General features: G+C 42.7%; 1 long non-coding RNA gene across 2 annotated transcripts; it reads left to right on the top strand.

Annotated features, from left to right (window-relative positions):
- The first annotated feature begins 2,490 nt into the window (after window positions 1–2,490).
- On the top strand, window positions 2,491–9,532 carry LOC119516266. 2 transcript variants are annotated; one of them, XR_005213264.1, is made up of 3 exons: window positions 2,491–2,653; window positions 4,230–4,409; window positions 9,370–9,532. It is a non-coding gene; the product is annotated as an uncharacterized LOC119516266 (long non-coding RNA). The 2 variants fall into 2 exon arrangements; XR_005213265.1 differs by lacking the exon at window positions 9,370–9,532 and adding an exon at window positions 9,152–9,254.
- Window positions 9,533–11,185: the final 1,653 nt, after the last annotated feature.

Genomic DNA, 11,185 nt, shown 5'->3' with positions numbered 1-11,185 from the left:
TCCCTGTGGTTGGAACTAGAGCAACTACCAGTACACTCTGCACTTACCAAAAAAGCAGAGCACAGACAACTTGCAAACAGTGGGTTTTCAGAATTGAAGTTAAACTATAACATATGCATCAGTTCATTTATCCAACCAGCAGCTCATTAGCTTTCTTGACACTAAGCATGCATCACTGTATCTGATTCTAAGCCCACGGGGAACTAATGCTCCAAGGCTGCCTGAGAGAGTTTGAAGCATCCTTCACCCAGTCCTTTGCCAGGGGGAACAGAGGCAGACCAGGGCATCTCCCAGGCCTGGTACCCAAGGCCCATAATAGGTTCCCAACAAATATTCTTTCAATGAGTAAATTAATGAAAAGCAAGGCTGGCTGCTGTGAGCTTCTCTCTTGGCCCCAGTGAAAGTCCTGGTGAAATGTGTAGATGGCTGGGGGAGGGACACTTGGCAAGAGGGGCTTGGGGGCGGGGAGGCTGAGGACAAGGCCTATGGCCATCAGTGAGGCTTTGCTGCTTCTACTTGCCTGCCACTACACTCGCCTGCCTCCTTTGCCTTATGTTCTATCCAAGTATTTATTTTCAGAAAAAGTATCCCTTGAGAAAACGATGCATTCAAGTATAAGAGACAGCCAGAGAGGAAAGACAAAGGGACAATTAGAAATAGGATGAAAATGGTTTAATCTTCACTGGTTGGTCCGTACAAGAGAAAAATGATGATGTCTGGTTGGTCTTCAGCTAAACAGGCATTTAATTCCCCTTTAATATTGGAGGGGACCAGGCACATCAGTGACTCTTAGCCTATTTGAGATGTTCCTGACAGTTCTGGATCCTCTCTCTGGGAAAAGGGGCGCATATATATACAATTTCAAGAGCCCTGAGGACTTCCAGGGCCATCTGTGGAGATTCTGGCTTTAGAAACTGCGTTAGAGAGAAGAAAGGGGGCTGTCATCTGCAGGCCAATTGAACAACGAAGGCATCAAGGAACGCCTATTTATTGTCTTCTTTTGATTTATATCTTTAATGAAATCATTGTTTTTTACTATAAAAAATGCCTGCAAGATGCCAGTTACTTTCTGCCTATCACTTCTTTTCATCCTTTTGACTGAACCAATGTTTACTTGGAAAAAAATTCTATATCCCTCATATATAAAGAAGATAAAAGGTCATCCAAAGGTTTCTTTTGTGTGAGGCTGGAGAACTAGATCACCAATTTCCCTTTTAGTGAGATGAAAGAGGTTTAAAACTTCATGGCATTTTTTTTAAACACCATCAGAACCGCTCCTGCTACTGGGCCAGGAATTTTGCCTGCACTATCTAGAATTCTTCTAAGCTAGGATATGGAACCTGCACCTCAGAAAGGAACTTGCCCAAGACACAAAGTCAGAGCTAGAATTTGAACAGTGGAATTCCCATAATTCCCACAAAGCCATGTCCCATCCTGGTCCTTTGTTCGGTTTATATATGTAACATACTTTTTATCCTAATTACATTGCTTGTCAGACCTTCTGGCAACAGGGAATAGCAAAGTAGCAGAGCCTCTGATGCCTGCCCCTGGCCTGGGAGCCAACATCATGGATTAAACGAGACCCTGTGCTGGAGTGTTTGTCCCTGGAGGAACTGGACATGACCCTTCCACTGGGCGTCGGCTTGGCTGCAGCTGCCCCCTCCCGCCTCCCCTCTCTGAGGTTCTCTGCGGTCAGTGGTCAGCGGTGGCCAGCAGGAGAGGGAGGGAGGTTAGGGACCAGCCCGGGCTGTGTTAGCACACCTGTGTTTTGCTCACAGCTGTTTGCTTCACAACAGGCTGCTATTAGCAATTGCAAAAGGTTTTACACCACCCACCCACTCCCTACTGCTTTGTAACATCTGTTGGCGCTCACCATCAGGGTTGAACGGCTTTATTTTATTTATTTTTTATTTTAAAAGGGACACCAGAATTCTTCATGTCTGGGAATAAGCCAAACTGGCCCAGTATTGAGCGCAGAAATATTCCATCTCCCTTCTGTGCCCAGAATTATTTTTGTTTTCTTCGATACGGAACCTAGATACGACTATAGCAAGGCAATTGGTTGATTTTCGAAATCAAGACTCCTTTCCTGTTTATTAGTGTTGAACCGCAACAACAGAAAACACCCTTGTCAATCATGATATCAGTTTATCTCTGCTAGTGGTGTTCAATCCATTTTCTTTTTCAGCTGGCGTATGCCCCTAATATTTGTAATAAAGGAAGTAGCCATTACGTCCCTCAGCCAGGATTAGCTAATTAATACTATGATTAAAATGAGAAGCCCCAGCTCCGTCATTTACTAGCTAAGTGGCCAGGGGTGTGTTACGTCACCCTCTAAGCATGTAAGGGCTTCCTTGTCTGGCACCGAGAACTGAGCAGGCCCTAGCAGTGTCCGCAGTGTCTGAAAGACGGTCTCCGGTGGTGGGTGGCAGCTGTCCCTGACAATCAGTGTATTCCGTATGGTTTTAGCTCACTGTGTGTCTTCTTCCACTAGAAAATAAGCTCCATGAAGGCAGGGAAGCCTTACCCTCATTTTGTTCACCGCAAGCCTGGCCCAGAGCAGATACTCAATGACTACTTGAACGAATATGTGAATGATTCAGGGTCTGTTTTGGAACACAGCCTTCCAGAAGATGCTCTTTCCTTAGGCAAGGTGAGTGCCTTAAAACAGACACCCAGTAGAATGGGGAACTTTCTGGTCACCCCCATTGATCAATGGGCTGTTGGGGAGTCTGCTATAGCAGAGGGTGGAAGTTGCTGGGAAGAGGTTGGGTAAAAGGAGACCACGGCCCTGAACATTTGCAGATCCCCGGGGGCCCACACACTAAAGATCATAATATTTAAGAATTATATAAATTTAGCTTGCAAATTGCTATCTCCTGCCTTGACCTCGAGGGCCAGGTGCAAATGTAGAATTTAGGCTGCTTGCAACTTAGCTCTGGAATATGGGAGCAGAGGACTGGCCAGCTTCTAGTCCCTGATGCCTTCAGCCTTCCCTCTCGTCTTCCCCTGGCTTTCCTTCACTCTGTGAGGGGCCTCAGGTTCACACAAGCGGGTGTGCCAGCCCTTGCATCCATGTCCCACTCTCACTGCTGGCATCAGATGGTACCTCAGGGTGCCCACACTGCAGCTGGTTCATCCCAAGGCAGTCAGACTCAGAGAAGAAGCTAGAAGTGGTTTGGCAATATCTGGGAGAGGGATTCTGGGTCCTCGGTACCCAGAACATGGTCCAGAAGGGGGCCCAGCAGGGGCTTCGGGGGGGCCACATCCCCTGACTATATAGACTCCTCCTCCTGGAGAGAGAGGAAAGGCAGAGGTGACAAGATTGGGACCTAAAAGTGGGCTCCCCTTGCCCTGGTTCAAGGGTGGTGCTGGTTCAGGGAGGGGAAGCAAGCCTGCAGCAGGGCTAATCTGTTTCCCTTGGCTATGAAGTGCTGGGCAAGCATTTAAGCTCTGATAACAGAAACCTTTCCCTGGTCTCATGCCTCAAGCACCTGGTTTACTTTCATGTGCATGACTAAAACTCATGCAAAATGCTTCCTCCAACCTTGTGTTCCTTTGATCTTTGCAACAACCCTGTTCCCAGACCCTACCGGATCACTGACCCCATTTTACAGATGAGGAGACTGAGGCTCAGAAGGCTAACTCTGAGGGGCTTCCAGGGAAGGGCTATGATTGATTGTCTTTGCACTGAAGAGGTGAAAGGACTTATCCAAGGGTGCATGGCTGTAGGAGGCAGAGACAGGTCTTGAACAGGTTCTTGAATCAACATCTTCTCATGTTCAGTCCAGAATCCTCTTCCCCGTATCACCATCTCAAGGAGAGTGCCCTGGTGTGACTTTCCCCAGGCTGGTGTTAGGCTGGTTCCAGCCTAACCCTTAGGGCTAAGGCACTAGAGCCTCCCAATCTCAAGAAGCTTGGACAGCAAGAGTACATTGCACAAGATGCTCTGACTCCACAGCTCTGGGTCCATAGAACATCAGAGGCTCTGGACATCTTGGGCCAAGTCCCCCTCCCAGATCTGTAAATTAACTCAAGACTGCAACTTGGCACAGCCTCCTGTGCTTGGCCTGTGACTGTCCAGAGGGACCCTGGAGTCCCAGGCCAGACACAGTTTTCAGAGCCTTCTTGAGTTCTCTCCATCTCACTTTTCTCCTGGACCCTTGGGTGCTTACTCACAAAGTGCCAGGCAACTGCTACCATCACTGCACCTCCTTGTCCTCCAGCAGGCTCTGGTGCAGCTCCTGTCACACCCCCAAGGCTCACAGAAGCTCTGAACTCCTAGACCAGGATGAGATGCCTGGGAGTGACATCTGGTTTCCCTGCAGCTACCTGGAGAAGCCAGGTGACGCACCTGGAAAGTGTTTGATGATTTTAACTAATGGGAGACAGAAGATGAGAGAAAGCAGGTAGGTACATTCCTCTCCGTTGCTTCCATGGAGGGATCATTCCGTGGCACAGATTCTCTGTGCAGCCTGTTTTGAGATGTCCTCTCTGGCAAGGGGACCCCAAAGTGCTACTTGGTGGCCCATGGAGCATGCACCAGCTTGGCAACACATAATCTTGTATTTGCTTTCTACTTGTCTCTTTCCTAGGGAATTTGAGCTCAGTGAAGTCTCAAGTGGCTGTTTGTCACCTGAGTTTTCTGTCTGCAGACACGCATTCCTCCTGCTGCTTCTTGGCTTCTGTTCCAGCATTCATGTAGCTTTGCAAAATTTCATTACTTCACCCTCCCTGGTGAATAAAAAAACAACACAGCAGACAAAATAACTGAGTCATAGGATGATGGATTCTCTGAATGGAACTCTGAGATCCACATTGGTGAGGGTTCAATTTATCATAGCATTTAAGAGAGTGGCCTCTATAGACCAATGGCCAGGGTTTGTTTTAAAGGACTTAGTATATGGCCCCAGAGAGATTACTTAACCTGTCTGGACTATAGCATCCTCATCTGGAGAATGGGGATACTGACAACATCTACTCACATCACAGTCTTATTGAGCAGATTCAATGAAACAAAATTGAAGTTTGGCACCTAGTCAGCATTCAGCAAGTGTTGGCTATTATTTTGGGCTCTTCAGAACAACTCTCCCTTCTTTGACTTGACTGACAGTCCTTAAAATATGCAATAATTGTTACCATTTCTTGAGTGTCTTCCACATGCACAAAACTTTGCTCAAGTTCTTTTATCATCAGGGAGGTGCACTGAGGCTCAAAGTCACACAGATGGCAAGTGACCTTAGTTGGAAGTTGTTCCCAGGTCTAACTGATGCCAAAGCCCATGCTCTTTTCACTGTGCAGCAGTGGGGAAGTTTTTCATTCTTCTCCTTTTTCCAGGAATGCCTGCCCCAAACTTTCACCATTAAGCTCCCAAAGCTGACCTTTGAAGTCCAAAGAGAAATGAACAGATGTTAACCCACAGCAAATGGGTCCCACCAAAAAGGGGGGTGTCATGGAAGTTGAAAGCAGGTGGAGAAGTGAGAGTAAGGGAGTTATTACCCAGTTTAAAAGACCTTTCCTAAAGGGCAAAACAATGAGCTGAAACCAACAGACAGAATCTGGCTACCTTTGAAGGGGTGAGAAGAGTAGCTCAGCACTGAGACACATTTCCACTGAGCATGAGACCCAAGGTGACTTGGCTCTCAGGCACAGGAAGTGGTGCGGTAACTTCCTAAATCAGGAAGGCAGCCTAATTCCCGAAGAATGGACATTTTGGTCAGCTGTGTCTGTCGTGCATCTCTTTATGGCCCAGAATGTGTCTCTTCTCTGAGAGCAAGACTATGTGGTCAGCTAGCCCCTTGGCAAGTGTGAGCCAGCACGAGAAGTCAGCTTTAAGATACTCAAATAACATGTTTTGACTTTTGGGGAGTTGAATTCTTCCACGCAGTCCATTAGGAGAAAGACTGTTGTGTCATTAAGCAGTGGAAGCAAAACTGTTATTATTTTTTCCTTTTTAGTTGATGTGGAAAAGGACTTCTTTCACCACCTTGAATGTGTTCTCATCCTGAGAGAGGCATGGGGACGGCCTGACAATGTGAACGTCATTGTTGGCTTCCTTGAGAGAACGTTTGTTGGTTCCATCTACTACCTTGAGGTGGCAACCAGGAAAGGGAAAACCAACGTGCTTCTGACAATGGTTGAATTATGACACTCTTTCATCTTCAAAGTACTTTGCAGTCATTACCTAAATGCTCCGTCATAATTACCATCCAGACTGAGCTTGTCTGTAGTCGTCAAAGGTAGCATGGCACCCACCCTTACTTTCTCTTTCAACCTCAAGGAATGGTATTTATGTATTTATATATATTTTTTACCTCTCTGGGGTTGCATGTCTAACTCATCCTTTCAGTAGCTTACTGAGATTTATGGCTCTCCCTACATTGTGGTGACCAAAGGATAGTGAAATATACATCCTAGTCATTGTGGATGGGGCTTTAAGGTCTATGAGAGAGGATAACGAAAACTTGGGTGACTTACAGCTGTTTACAAAGGAACTTTAATTTTTAGAGCAAATATATTTTTATCAGCATAGGTAGTGCTAGAGAGCTGAGTGGAATGCCAGTGACATTCCTGGTTCTAATTTTCCTGCTTCCCTTTGGTATTCTGTGGATTCTAGAAGTAGGATCACCTGCATTTGGCTCCAGAAACCTTCTCCACGTAGTTGCTCCTTTTCATTGCTAAGGAGTGGGCTTTGGTGGAAAGGGAAAATGATGTGAAGACAGATCTGAATTTGAATTTTGGTGCAGTTATTTAGTAGCTGTGGGACCTTGGGCAAATTAATTTCTGAGCTTTGATTTCCTCATCTGTAAAAAAGGGGATAATAATAGACATCTCAAAGGATTACGAAGATCAGAACTAACATGCCTGGAAAGGGCCAGGGAGAGTAGTTTTGATTAGTTTGCTTTTACTGTGAGAGAACTGCTGGCAGTCCAGTAGAGAGTAAAAGTAGAGTTATTAGACAGTGAAAGTATAGAGGGTGCTCTATCTGTACTAGCTGCTTCTTGATTCTCATGGTAGAAAAAAGAGTGAAGAATGCAAACCTGGGGAATGCCCCTCAGTGACAAATCTGTTTACTCCAATGTGAAGAAACAGATAAGAACCTTGCAGACAGTCCCTTACTTATCACTGGGTCTTGCAGAGAAAGAGTACGTGATTGCTTTCAGAGGACAATACACCTTAGTGGAAAGGACTGCCAGGTTGGGTCAATTTTATCACTTAGAGACTCTGGAAATTCTTTCTAGAGTTAGGGCATTGCAGATGAAAGATACCTGTTTATTGTTGTTGTTTTTAAACAAATTCTTTAGTCTTCTGAAGCTTCTCTTTAAGAAAGAGCATGGGGCTGTGAATAGAGACATGGATGTCATTTTTGGTTCTTCCCCAGTGCATCACCTCACCTCTGGGCGTCACTTTCCTTAGGTGTAGATGCAGGCTTTGGATTGGTTAATATTTCAGGTAAACTTCCTGCTCAAGGAATCTACTTGTTTGGGACACTGTCACTTCACAGACACCTGGTCACCGAAGTCCTGCCATCAAAATGCATCCATTGTAATCCCTGATACTAAGAAATTGCCAACGTGAAAGAATTAGTATCAATTCACAAATAACTTTGAAAAATATAAATTATTTGGAAGAGCTCGGAAGGGAAAAATTCATTCATTTTTTAATGAATAGTCTTAGAGACGAAATGAGGGGTATCTAGTTTTCATACACAGGGTTCAGAAGCTGGTTATTACCAAACACATATAGTACTTGATGTAAGTATTCTCTGGTAAGCTAAGGATACATGTGTATTTCAGATTTGGAGATAAGACTCTGGTTTAATGCAGTTATAAATAGTCTCATGAATCTTTAAATTTGCACTAGATTTTTAACTAATGAAAATCCTGAAATTAAAATACAATTACTTTACTTTCATCTTGCTTACGGCATTCAACTTTTCCATAGCACTTTCTCATACATGACCTTATTCCGTTCGTTCAACGTTATGAGGTTGGTAAACCAGATGCTATATCTACTTTATAGAACATTAGTCCCTTGAGTTCAAAAACCTCATCTACTTTATTCCATTTGTTTAGCAGAGTGTCTGGAGCATGGAAAGAACTTAAAAAAACATTTGTTATGTGAGTGGGTGAGAGCAATAAGAAACTGAAGCTCACATGCAGAAAGTAATTGATGTACCCAAGGTCATTTAGAATTAGTGCCAAGACTTTAATGGAAGACACAAAGCTTTGTACTCCTCTGAAATCAAACCTCAGAAGTTTTCATGTACCTATGACAACTTTATAAACAGTTCTGCCATTGTATTAGTTCACCATTGCCCTGATAATGTTATACAATGAACGACTTAAAAATTTTAGTGCCTTGTAATGAATATTTGTGTTTCTTACTCATGGGTTTGTGGTTGGCTGAGGTTCTATGATCTTACTCAGCTTGGCTGGGCTTGGTTCCAGGCGAAGGTGGGCATAGGTTTGCTCCATTGGTGTCATTCAGGGGTACACTGAGGGGACGTGTCTGACTGGATGGTGGAGCACACAAAAACAAACCAACCACGAGAGCACATTTAAAACTTCCACTACCATCATGTTTGCTCGCATTCCATTGGCCAGAACAAATCACTGGCAATGCCATCGTCAGCAGGGCCAGAAGTCATGCTCTATCCCAAGGGGAAGAGGCGTGACTATTGGATAAGCAATCAATTATGCAATTTATCACAGCCAATCTGAAGACAAGGAATTAAATGAAATAAATTTTCAAACTCTCCATCAGCTTTCTGACTCTCCAGTTCTTTTTAAAACATTAAAGGGAGTTTAGCCTTTTGCCAGTGGAAACTGCAGAGTCATACCCTGATCAGAATTCAAGGCTGAGCAGGGATCATTACTGGAGCTGTGGATTTAGCTGTTTGGTATTCACACATCCCTCATGATCTTAGAAAGTATAATGTTTTCCAACAGCTGTAAAGAAAAGAGATTCTAACATTACAAACTATACATAATATCCCATGAAATTACATTGAGTAATGTAATCATGTGTTAGGCTGTCATTAACACATTATGAATACCTAATTTGAAAGGTTAATGAAATTGACAAACATATCAACCCTAGGAGTATCATCAATACCGGTTAATGACAAATCTCTTGTTTTCATTTGTAGAATCATCTGAAATGAGAAGACTCCATCACTATAACTACATTTTTTTTTTGCCACAAATTAAGAAAAGTATGCACAATATGTACTGTTTAAATTTGGATGTAGCTTTATTAACACATCTTTAATAGAAATAAGATTATAAAGGTTTGAAATGGCCATTTTTAGTTTTTCAGAAAAGGGTTAGGCTTGCTAAGGGTCAATATTTTTGTTTGGTTGGACAGATGAAAGAAAGACACAAGACCAAGTAAACTGCCTTGGGGAAAATCATCCTCAACAGCAAGTTGTGTTCCTATTGAAGGATCCTCCTGTCTGGGCTAAAGAATATACAGCTTTTCATCGTTAACATGGGAAGATTGATGAGAAATATTTGCTTACTCTTCAGATCCCTGGGTAAGCTTTTACTTTGACCAGTTGTATTTTAAAGCAGTTTGATTTATATCAATAGATCAATGAAGATCAAGAAAACTCATACACGTAGAAGGGGCCCACTTTATTTTCATTTTCAACGTAGTATTCCTAAAAGAGCAGATACTCATCTATTTTGCTGTTTTCATATAAAGACAAAAGTAAAATATATTTTGCTCCTGTATGTCTGGGATATAGGTACATCAATAGAAGTAATAATGACAACACCAACAGTAATAATATCAAGAGCATTGTCTGCCATTTATTATACAAAACACTTTATCTACATGATTAGGTTGGACTCTTTTAGAAATCCAATGAGGTGATAGAGAAAGCATTGTAGTCCCATCCTGCTGCTGATGAACTGAGGTCTGAAGAGGTTAAATGACTTATACAAGGTAGGATGGCTAAGAAGTAGCAAGGCTGTGACTTGCTAATTCTGTGCTTTTCCCATTATACTTCCCAGCTTTTCCATTCCAGACCCAGAAATCAAGTCTTTCTGTCAGCCATTTAGCATGTGACATAATGTTTTTGTTAAAAATGTTTTTCTTCTGATTGTTAAAATCCCAAGTGGTCATGTAGAAAAATTTAAAATACAGAAAAATATATATAAAGAAGAAAACAATAATTATCCTATTTCTGGAATCCAACCATGCAGAAATACAAGTAACAAATATTAACTCTCTTCTGTGCATGTTTGTGTGTATTTAGCACATATACTTGTCATGTGTTCTTAGCTCTTTGCAAGTATTAACTCAATTCCCATTAAAATGCTTTGAGGTAGGCACTATTATAATTCCTATTTTAGGGATGAGAAAAATTGAGGCTCAGAAAGTTGAAGTGACTTGTTCCAGGTCAGATGGTTAGGTCTTTCTTCATGTGAACTATGATTAGGTCCTTTCCAGTGAACTCTAAATCTAAGTGCAAATGTGTTCTATTTTAAACTTTTAAGATAAGCATCAAACTGTATGGAATTCCCTTGAGGTTTCATTACAGAAGAGCTATATGGTTTTTGAGGACTTCAGTCCTACTAAGATGCTCTCACCCCTCCCGTCAAGGATTAAAACAAATGTGTTGCTGAGAAACTTAGCAACGCTACCATAATTGGCTTCTGCTGCTTTCCCAGGGGACAATTTCTGTGCCTGGAGAAGTTTGTGATAAATCAAGCTATGCTAGTGAGAGCAAATGGGCCAATGCACGGGACTTTTGAAGGCATAGCCTTTATCAAATAGATAATGCAGAATAAAAATTCCAAGTCAGTGCCAGAAATAATTTGGAATCTTTGAAGTCTTTACAGTTCCTCAAGTCATTGTATTTGGCGGACTTCAGAAGCTGCATTAAGCTCAACCCTTAATCTCCATGCAGATCTCATGGGGATCTTGTTAAAATATAGATTCTGATGTAATAGGCCTGCCATGGAGCCTGAAATTCTGAATTTCTAACAAATTCTCTGGTAGTGCTGTCACTGGTGATCCATGGGCTACTTTGGGAAACAAGCATCTAGAGCATGTATTCTTGAGATAGTAGTAATAGCCAGGGATGGGGCAGCAGTTGTACAGCATCATAGCTTGAACATTATTTTAATTTTTTCATTGCTACAGAACTCTTCAAATGAAATCTCAAGAGGTCCCT

This window comes from Choloepus didactylus, chromosome 20, assembly GCF_015220235.1.
Source record: "Choloepus didactylus isolate mChoDid1 chromosome 20, mChoDid1.pri, whole genome shotgun sequence".
Classification (NCBI taxonomy): Eukaryota; Metazoa; Chordata; class Mammalia; order Pilosa; family Megalonychidae; genus Choloepus; species Choloepus didactylus.
Note: the sequence above shows the minus strand (reverse complement) of the source record. Positions and strands in the feature narration are given on the sequence as shown.